Below are 11,448 nucleotides of genomic sequence, written 5' to 3'. Positions count from 1 at the left end.
CCCCAATCCCTCCCAGCATCAGAGTCTTTTCCAATGAGTCAGCTCTTCGCATGAGGTGGCCAAAGTACTGGAGTTTCAGCTTTAGCATCATTCCCTCCAGAGAAATCCCAGGGCTGATCTCCTTCAGAATGGACTGGTTGGATCTCCTTGCAGTCCAAGGGACTCTCAAGAGTCTTCTCCAACACCACAGTTCAAAAGCATCAATTCTTCAGTGCTCAGCCTTCTTCACAGTCCAACTCTCACATCCATACATGACCACAGGAAAAACCATAGCCTTGACTAGACAAACCTTTGTTGGCAAAGTAATGTCTCTGGTTTTGAACATGCTATCTAGGTTGGTCATAACTTTCCTTCCAAGGAGTAAGCATCTTTTAATTTCATGGCTGCAATCACTATCTGCAGTGATTTTGGAGCCCAAAAAAATAAAGTCTGACACCGTTTCCACTGTTTCCCCATCTATTTCCCATGAAATGATTACTGTGATATTAAATGATTTGCCTTGGAAATGAACAGAGATCATTCTGTCATTTTTGAGATTGCATCCAAGTACTGCATTTCAGACTCTTTTGTTGACTATGATAGCTACTTCATTTCTTCCAGGGGATTCTTGCCCACAGTAGTAGATATAATGGTCATCTGAGTTAAATTCACCCATTCCAGTCCATTTTAGTTCGCTGATTCCTAAAATGTCAACATTCACTCTTGCCCTCTCCTGTTTGACCACTTCCAATTTGCCTTGATTCATGGACCTAACATTCCAGGTTCCTATGCAATATTGCTCTTTACAGCATCGGACTTTGCTTCTATCACCCACAACAGGGTGTTGTCACACCCACAACAGGGTGTTGTTTTTCTTTGGCTCTGCTCTTCATTCTTTCTGGAGTTATCTCTCCACTAATCTCCAATAGCATATTGGCCCCTACCAATCTGGGGAGTTCATCTTTCAGTGTCCTATCTTTTTGCCTTGTCATAACTGTTTTTGCCTTTTCATGCTGTTCTATATGATACTACATTGTAAAAAAAAAAAAAAAAAGTCATAATTCATTTGTCCAAACCCATAGAATGTACCATACCAATAATGAACCCTAATGTAAATTATGGGCTTTGGGTGTTAATATAGTTACACCAATTATAGCCAACGTACCACTGTGATACAGAGAATGTCAATAGTGGAGAAGTGGGTGTACATGGAGCAGGGAAGGGGACAGAAAATATAAGGGAACTTTACTTCCACTCAATTTTGCTATGAACCCAAATCTTTTAGAAGAAATAAATCCTATTCAAAAAAAGATAAAACACATGAGTGAAAACTACATACCAAGTTATTCTTACAAAACAAAAATGACAGTTGGTGAAGACCCAAATTCAGTGAATTAATCTAAAAGAAAGTAACATGGGGGCTAAGATTCCAAACTCCCAATGCAGGGGACCCAGAGACTGATCCCTGAGCCAGGAACTAGATTCTACATGCCTCAACTAAGAGTTTGCATGCTGCAACTAAAAATCCCACATGTTGCAACTAAAAGACCCTCCATGCCAAAACAAAGGAAGATTCTGTGTGCTATAACTAAGACTCAGCACAGCTAAATAATAAATAAAATCAATATTAAATTAATGAATTAAAAATTAAAAAGAATCCTCTAATTAAATAAATTTTTAAAAATAAAAGAAAGTGGCATGGTATGTTAAAGCAAAATAAGTCTGTTAGTATGAAAAAGTGGGGACTTTTAAAATGATAATTCTATGTGTGATATATAATTTTATTTTTATTAAGTATTGTTTTAATTAGTGTAGTAGTGTCAGTTGCTCAGTTGTGTCCAACTCTTTGCAACCTCACAGATTGTAGCCTGCCAGGATCCTCTCTGTCCATGGAATTCTCCAGGCAAGAATACTGGAGTGGGTTACCATTCCCTTCGCCAGAGGATCTTCCTGACCCAGGGATTGAACCTGGGTGTCCTGCATTGCAGGCAGATTCTTTACTGTCTGAGCTACAGGGTTGACCTAGATTGTTTTAACTACTAACAGATATTTTAAACCACATCAGCTAACACATAGCAAGACGGATAGATTTGAACTGCAAATAAGCAAAGCTGTTGTATGGGGCAGTCAGCCAAAGGGACAAGGAAAAAAGTGAAGAGGCATGAATAATCTATAAATATAGATTACCCAGACCTTCAGATAATTCTGAGAAATTCTTTGAGACTTACAAAATATTTCACCAACCTAAAGATTACCTTCAGTTATGAGCCTGAATTCACCCAAATGTCACCACATCCCTGCCAAGTTATACTCAGTATTTTATATAGCTTCCTTGAATGTATATGGATGGGCAAATGGTCATCGTTTATACTTAAGGAAATCAGGGGGTTTAATTTGAATCTGATAAATTTGAGATAGATATCAAAAGAAATTCATTATCCTAATGTTTTTTAAGAAGGTTGTAAATTACCTCCTCAGAAGATTTTTAAGAATTTTGTCAAGACTGTATCTTTATAATGGTTTTGACAATAAGGCTTTTACACTTATCAAAAATTATATGATTCTATATGTACACCTTAATCTTCCTATTTGTGCAGTTAATTTTCTTATTGTCTAAAAAGCATATCTAAAATATGGAGGCCTTTCCAAGGTCCCCAACACCAGTAGTGATCAGTCTTAACTAGATATATTTTTCTCAATGGCCTATTTGTTGAATTTCTTATGTTGAATCTAATGATCTTAAATAGAACCACCATGAATTGTTTTAGAAAAGGCAGAGGAACCAGAGACCAAATTGCCAACATCCGCTGGATCATCAAAAAAGCAAGAGAGTTCCAGAAAAACATCTATTTCTGCTTTATTGACTATGCCAAAGCCTTTGACTGTGTGGATCACAATAAACTGTGCAAAATTCTGAAAGAGATGGGAATACCAGACCACCTGACCTGCCTCTTGAGAAACCTATATGCAAGTCAGGAAGCAACAGTTAGAACTGGACATGGAACAACAGACTGGTTCCAAATAGGAAAAGGAGTACGTCAAGGCTGTATAGTCACCCTGCTTATTTAACTTATATGCAGAGTACATCATGAGAAACGCTGGGCTGGAAGAAGCACAAGCTGAAATCAAGATTGCAGGGAGAAATATCAATAACCTCAGATATGCAGATGACACCACCCTTATGGCAGAAAGTGAAGAAGAACTAAAGATCCTCTTGATGAAAGTGAAAGAGGAGAGTGAAAAAGTTGGCTTAAAGCCCAACATTCAGAAAACTAAGATCATGGCATCTGGTCCCATCACTTCATGGCAAATAGTTGGGGATACAGTGGAAACAGTGTCAGACTTTATTTTTGGTGGCTCCAAAATCACTGCAGATGGTGACTGCAGCCATGAAATTAAAAGACACTTACTCCTTGGAAGGAAAGTTATGACCAACTTAGATAGCATATTGAAAACCAGAGACATTACTTTGCCAACAAAGATCCATCTAGTCAAGGCTATGGTTTTTCCAGTGGTCATGTATAGATGCGAGAGTTGGACTGTGAAGAAAGCTGAGCACCGAAGAATTGATGCTTTTGAACTGTGGTGTTGGATAAGACTCTTGAGAGTCTCTTGGACTGCAAGGAGATCCAACCAGTCCATTCTAAAGGACATCAGTCCTGGGTGTTCATTGGAAGGACTGATGCCGAAGCTGAAACTCCAAGACTTTGGCCACCTCATGCGAAGAGTTGACTCATTGGAAAAGACTCTGATGCTGGGAGGGATTGGGGGCAGGAGGAGAAGGGGACAACAGAGGATGAGATGGCTTGATGGCATCACCAACTCGATGGACATGAGTTTGAGTGAACTCTGGAAGTTGGTGATGGACAGGGAGGCCTGGTGTGCTGGGATTCATGGGGTCGCAAAGAGTTGGACACGACTGAGCGACTGAATTGAACGGAACTGAAACCTGAACATGGGCTTCCCTGGTGGCTCAGATGGTAAAGGATCTGTCTGCAAAGCAGGAGACCCAGGTTTGATCCCTGGATGGGGAAGATCCCCTGGAGAAGGGTATAGCTACCCACTCCAGTATTCCTGCTTGGAGAATTACATGGACAGAGGAGCCTGGCGGGCTACAGTCCATGGGGTTGCAGAGTCAGACACGACTGAGCAACAAAGACTTTCACTTTTCACTTCAAAGCTGAACATAGAACCTCTAGAGGCCACCTTTTGGCCTCTTGACTCTCTTATGACCTAATGGTTAAAAGTACAACCCTTGGAGTCAGTCCTGGTCTCAACTAGTTATTACTAGCTATGTGTCTTTGGGCAAGTTATATAGTTCTTCTAAGCTTGGGTATTTTCATATATTAAATGGAGCTAATAATAATAATGCCTAGTTTATGAGATGGCTTCCCTAGTAGCTCAGTCAGTAAAGAATCCACCTGCAATTCAGGAGACCTGGGTTTGATTCTGGGTCAGGAAGATCCCCTGGAGAAGGAAATGGTAACCCACTCCAGTATTCTTGCCTGGGGAAGCCAATGGACAGAGGAGCCTGGTGGTGGAAAGTGTTGGAAACAAGTGAACAACTAAACCGCCACCACCACTTTATGAGAGATTGCATATACGTAAATGCTAAAGCCCCTAGTTGAGTGTCTGATATGCAACAAGTATTCAGTCAATAGTTACCAACATTTCCTTTCCCCTATCCTTTATAGTCAACCCCAATCCCTGTCTCTAGCAAGTTATTTAGTTTTTTCTTTGCCTGCCCCACTTAGACCAAATTGTGGGTCTAAGGATCAAAAATTATTCTGGTAATTTCGTTTATAACTGCACTTCAGTTAAATGTACTTCTACTGCCTTCCTGAGTTTTACTTAATTAATAAAATTGATTCTTTTCAATGTTCTTGTTATTTTTCCTAACTTCATGGAAACCTTTGCAAAATTCAAATTAGTACTTCTAATATTTCTATCCCTGAGAACAGTAAAATAAATAGTTAAGTTATGCTTCACTTTGCCAGACGCCTCTCTGTAGTGGCATATTTTGGCAAAAAAAAAAAAAGTGAAATTTTCACATAAATTAGATATTTCACAGAATTTAAAATTTTATCTGTCTGTTCTGATGAAATAGTTGCAAAAGAATCCACCTGCTGTGCAGGAGATGGGGAGTCAGTCCCTGGGTTGGGAAGATCCCCTAGAGAAGGAAGTGTCAACCCATTCCAGTATTCTAGCCTGGAGAATCCCAAGGAAAGAGGAGTCTGGCAGGCTGCAGTATGTAGGATCACAAAGAGTTGGACATAATTGACTACTGAGCACATGTACGTTCTGATGAAAAAGCCCAATCTTTCCCTGTGCCAATAAGAGATAAATTGTTTTGAATACAGATGTATCCATCATATATAGAGTTATTATGTCAATAACTTTTCTATAACTACATTTTATTGTTTCAAAAAATACAAAGTAAAAATTGGTTTAGGGCATCATTACCTATAGAGATCTCAGAACAAATTTGATCAAAATAAAATGCTTTTTTACTCCTTTCGTTTGTACCACAAAATGAATATGAATGCTTTGTTTGCATTTCATTTCTTTTCACAGTTGGAACTTTTTATCACTTGAAATATAAGTTGATTTTCACATAAGTAAAACAAATTGTAATGCTCCATGTAGCTCTCTCTTGTTTTCTTCATCCCTTCCTTAAAGGGGGTTTATAATTATTTATTTTAAAAAAAAAGTCAGTAAAGCCATTTTAAGCCAAGCTCCAAGATTCAAAATAAACTTTAGACATTATTAGAGAAAGTTGTCTAAAACTGATCTTGGAGATCTTAGTGAAAACACAATTCAAGCAAGAGAAGTCATTTTCTAACTACCTACCATGTGCCAAGCATCACAACAAGCCCCACAGATATTAATAAAATGTTGAATAACATCATTCTTAGTTACAAAGGGCTCATTTTGCAGAAAGAGAGGCAGAGGGCAGCCACTTAAATAATAGTGTAACAGGGTTCTAGAACTATAATGAAAGTATATTAATGTCCTAGTTAAAGAAAAATTGTTAATTTCATTTAACTTCTCTAATTCTAGGTTTTCTATTTGTATAATGTAGACTAGCATTAGCCCTATCTCATAGGTCATTAAAAAGATAAAATGGGATACTCTGAATATTGTGGCTTGCATGTGGTAAGTACTCAAAAAGCTTAGCCACTGTCATTATTTGTACTATTGCTGTAATTATTAGGAAGAGTCACAAAGGGTTTTACTGAGCAGGCAATATTAAAACTGGGTGTTCAGAGAAGGATGGAGAAAGAATAAGACTTTGCCCATTTGCAAAGGGCAAGGAGCATTGCAGGCAGAGGTAAGGACATGAGCCAAGAGATAAGTTGGGGAAGAGCATGCTGTTAAGTTTTGCGGAAGGACAAGTAACCCAAGTAAGTGGATCATGGGAGCATGGGTCTGAGTGATAAGAAATGGGGCTGGACCGTGAAGAACCCTGAGCTCAATGCCAAGTGCTGAACTTCATCCTGGGGACAGTTCACAACCATTAAATATTTTTAAGTAGCAGAGTAATACAATCAAATTTATTTTTTGGAAGATAGCAGTAAAGATATTAGAGATAGTTAGGAATCTATGATAATAGTTTATATGAGGAAAGTAGTAATAGCTAACAGATGATGCTTATAATGTTCATAAGCTAATTATTTGCCTAATTATGTATACTCTTATAACAAGGCAGATGCTCTTATTGTCTCCATTTTACAGATGTTAAACTTAGGTATACAGTTGTTAAATAATTTGCTTAAAGTTTCCATAGGTAGTGTGTGTTGAAGATAAGATTCAAAATCAAAACATCTTACTCCTGAGCCTACATATTTAACCACTGTCCATTGTTTCTCAATTAATGAGAGAGAAAGCAGTAATGGAAAGGAATATTGTATTCAAGGGGAATTTCAGAATCAATGGAATTTGATGACTGACTTTTCATTCAATAAAAATTGATTGAGTTTCTACCACATGGCAAGCACCAGCAGCTAAAGCAAAAAAATAAAATAAAATAAACAGGCTGGCACCTGTTCTCAGGAAGCATATTTGCCACTGCAAGAACAAACAGTTTGTGGTTTATATTAAGAACAAAAAAAGTAAAATAGAATAATAGATAATAGAAAATAATATAAGGTTATCTACTTTAGTTCAGTCACTTGTGACTCTGAGAAGGCGGCCTTTAAACTGAGATATGAAGAATCCCATATGATTGTGTGTGTCTGTGCTTAGTCTCTCAGTCATGTCCAAATCTTTGCGACTCTTTGGACTGTAGTCTGCCAGGATCTTCTGTTCATGGGATTTTTCAAGCAAGAATTCTGGAGTGTGTTGCTACTTCCTCCTGCCAGGGGATCTTCCCAACCCAGGGATCAAAACCTTGTCTCCTGGGCCTCCTGCATTGCTGGTGCATTCTTTACCCTCTGAGCCATTGGATAGAGAATAATGATTCATTATTTCAGTTCCTGTTACTGTTTTGGTTTTTCAGTGGAAAAATACAGTAATCTGGTAGGAAAGTTTCAAGAAGTAGTTTAAACTAGAATTTGAAACAGAGTATGCTTTCCATAGATGAACTGGGGATTGCTGGAGGTGGGGCATGGGAGGGATTCCAAATCCCGAAAGGACACAAACAAAATTGCAGACATCCAAAAGCAAAAACGTTCTAGAGAGACCATAATTGGATTGATTTAGTGGGGCTGACTAAGGGTTCTTTTATGACAGTCAGTAATAGTAAAGCTAGAAAGCTGATTCCTGATAGAATGTGGGGGGAGTTTAAATGCAAGATTCAACATGTTAGAATCTCCTCCTGTAGGTGATGAAGAAGTCTGAAGACTAGGAAGGAAGGAGGGGACAGAATGAGAATACCATTATTTTGAGAATGCTGTTCATCAGACTGCAGTCAGCAAGTTTATATTAAGCCCTTTCCCAGATAGGCAGAGGCAAGATGAGGACTACGCTCCAGGAAGTGGAGTCCTCCTCAACAATCAAGACAGTGTGCAGGGCTGGCACAAGAGATTCAGATACCCTGAAAGACACTAGAAACAGCCAGACTAGAACGTCCAAGATCTACTCATCCATCTAAAATGCAATATGCAGGGCCGTTGGGGTAGGAGGAAGAGGGCCCCGGCCGAAGGTGACGCTGTGGCTGCGGAGGTGTGGGGAGCGGAGCAGGCCGTACGCGAGGTCGCGCTGCGGCAGCATCTCGGGCGCTCTTCCCTCAGCGGCCCCTCGGACGCTCTCCCTCAGCCCTCTGCGGTGAATGGCGGCGGGATGGAACGCGAGGGGAGCGGCGGCAGCGGGGCGTCGGCCGGGCTCCTGCAGCAGATCCTCAGCCTGAAGCTGGTGCCGCGGGTGGGCAACGGGACGCTGTGCCCCAACTCCACATCGCTCTGCTCCTTCCCAGAGATGTGGTATGGTGTGTTCCTGTGGGCACTGGTGTCTTCTCTCTTCTTTCACGTCCCTGCCGGATTACTGGCCCTCTTCACCCTCAGACATCACAAATATGGTAGGTTCATGTCTATAAGCATCCTGTTGATGGGCATCGTGGGACCAATTACTGCTGGAATCTTGACAAGTGCAGCAATTGCTGGAGTGTATCGAGCAGCAGGAAAGGAAATGATTCCGTTTGAAGCCCTTACCTTGGGCACTGGACAGACGTTTTGTGTCGTAGTGGTCTCCTTTTTACGGATTTTAGCTACTCTATAGCACATGCCCTTGTGCTATGATGGTGAATCGGTTTTATAGAATCCTCAAAAATAATACATTATGGGATGTAGCGTTTTCTTAGTTCTTCAAACGGTATGAAGAACAACACTTTGGTCCTTTCTTCAGTTTGAAGTTCCAGGAATTAAAGATCTTTTTGGACTCATTGTTCTCAACCAAAAAAAAAAAAAATCAAGTTTCTTTTCTTTCTGTTTTTACATATGCAAATCAGGCAGTTTTACAGGTGCATCTTTACCCAAGCCCAGTCAGCAGTGCTTCTGGGTTGGCATCCTTCACACTGAAATTTACAACGTCCTGTGAGAAAAACGCAGCCTTGCGTGTTTCAGAGAAACTGTAGAACATATTGGTTTACTTCTGAGCACAGTAAACTGTACTGATATCTTATTTGATCAAATCTTGATTAAAATTTGGCAAACCCTTGCCACATCTTCATGACAGTAAGTGCCAAGTAGGTTTTGGTCGAGCATAACGTTGAGAACAAATTTGGAGAAATAAAACACACACAAAACCTATAACTCAAGTAGTGGCTTCAGTTCCACTATTTAAATAAATAAAAGCTAACTCCTGAATGCTGTGACATTTTATGAATAACTATTTTGACCTCTGATTATTTTATATATTTTAAGATGTGTGAATTTCCTGTTTTGTACATTTTCTCAAAATAAGCTAGGTAATTGAGAATTTTTCCACAGAACTCCTGTATCACCTTTTCCTATCACTTTATAGTCTATTGATTTTATTTAGTTTAATTGGAAACACACCCTATTAAATAGTTTGAATGGAAAATTCTCAGCCATATTGATCAGGATACTCACTGGACATTGAGACATACACACAGAAAGATACTTTAAACATTCTGTTACCTTTTTTTTAGTGACTTTGGTTTGCTCATGGCTCTTAAAAAATTGTAAAAGTGCAGCTTTAACTGGAATTAGGGGTTATTGATTTCCTAGTCTTAATGTGGTTACCTAGTGGTGGGTCTTCAACCCATTTTACAGTGGTGGGTATGACTCCCAGAAAGTGCCTGAAGTTTAATTTTCAAATATACCTTCCACTGTGCCCTTTATATTTCCTTTCAAGAGAATCTATATCCTTAAAGAAAATTAAATATCAGAGTTTTTTTTTTAAACCCAATTTTAGCTCTTTTAATTTTGCTTCGAATGCCTAGCTTTCTTTTTCATCTAAAGGCCTAAAAACTGTGACCTTCAAAAGAAAAAGGATTGCAAAAATTAAATATCTGACTTTATCCTTAACCGCATAAACTGGTTTGTATGAAATACAGTTGTTGTTATCTGTTTTCAAAATAGTTTCTGGTCATTAAATATGACATTTTAAAAGGAAAGTTTTCATTATGAGTGTGAAGCTACCTGCCCATAAGGTCATGTGCAGTGCTGTTTGATTTAAGCAATATGCACTCTGGCTTCTGATTAAAAATAGCCAGGAGATGGTCACAGAGAAAAATTAAAAAGGATCCCAAAAAGTAAGTGGACATTTTCTTTTAACTAATAGGCCATTAGACTACTTATCAAAATTACAGTAATAGATATACTCTAACGAGGTGAAAAATTGTAGGAGTTGTACACAGGCAAATATCCTTACAAATTCCCCAACAAGATTATTCTCCAATGCTCAAATCTGTCTTTCAAACAAATTTTTATGTCTTTAGCTCAAGACTCCATTTTTCAATTCAATAGTTGGATTTTGAAACGTAGCCCTTCAGCTTAAGAAGTTTTCCTTCATCTCTATTGAAAGATGTCTCAGCATTCTCACTGAAAACATTCCTTTGGATAGAGTTTCACAAATTGAGTATGGGTTGGGGTCAGTGGGCTTCTCTCCCCCAAAACTAATTTTTCAACATATTGATCCATGGCTTAAATGTTTGGTTGCTTCACTTCTAGAGCCAAAACACAAGAACTAATGCATTTTGAAAGCTGTCTTTGTTTTCATCTGTTTCTTGTTTGATTATCCACTGTTTTTAAGAACTTCAAATATAAAATGGATCTTCAGATTATTGAATGTTTCATCCATCCCAGTATGTGAACATTCTGTGAATAAATGAATATAGACTTTATATAACTTGAGCTTTGTGGCTTGAAATGTTTTCAGGAAGAAACTATTTGAATTATAAGGAATGTTTATTGCCCTTAAGGGTTTCTTTTTCTTTTTAATTTCTCACCTCAAATGCACAATTATTTGGGGGTGGTTGCTCAGATGAAAAAGTACTGGCATTTGTGTTGAACATTTTATTTTTTCACATAAAGCTTCTGAGACGTTTTGCCAACTCCTGACTTGCCTGGAGACACATGAAACCACCCCTGCCCCAGCTATGCATCCACTTTTCTTTTAGTGGGAAGGAGAAACCCCCAACCATGAAAAGCTGATTTCTGGATTCTTTGAGATAAAGGTTTTAGGAGAAAAACATTTCATGTAAACTTAAATCCAATACAAATGAGTAATGAATATTCCAAGACAAAGGTGTCTCATTGTACTATTTACTAATCCAGAACATTACCTAGGAAATGTCTCAACTAGGGAGATAAAGTTCATGCAAGTAGTTATCTTTAAGCTCTTAGGTTTCCTAAGTCTTTAAATTGTATGTTAGCTTTTGATTCCAAAAGCTGCTCTGGTTTGAATGAAGTTCTTAATACAACTGCAGTGCACACCAACCTTCCCTAGGAGATCATCTCCTGAAGTTGAGGTCCTGGTGCTGTCCACACGCAGAAGGTTCTGTGTACA

At 38.7% G+C, this 11,448-nt stretch overlaps 1 pseudogene across 1 annotated transcript; it reads left to right on the top strand.

Annotated features, from left to right (window-relative positions):
* Positions 1-8,095: 8,095 nt before the first annotated feature.
* Positions 8,096-10,781, top strand: LOC105001357 (annotated as a pseudogene). The gene has a single exon (XR_826855.1). The product of XR_826855.1 is annotated as a transmembrane protein 170A pseudogene (transcript).
* The last annotated feature ends 667 nt before the right edge of the window (positions 10,782-11,448 follow it).

The sequence above is a fragment of the Bison bison genome, unplaced genomic scaffold (genome assembly GCF_000754665.1).
Source record: "Bison bison bison isolate TAMUID 2011002044 unplaced genomic scaffold, Bison_UMD1.0 scf7180017864382, whole genome shotgun sequence".
Lineage (NCBI taxonomy): Eukaryota > Metazoa > Chordata > Mammalia > Artiodactyla > Bovidae > Bison > Bison bison.
This window is presented reverse-complemented; position numbering and strand designations above follow the sequence as displayed.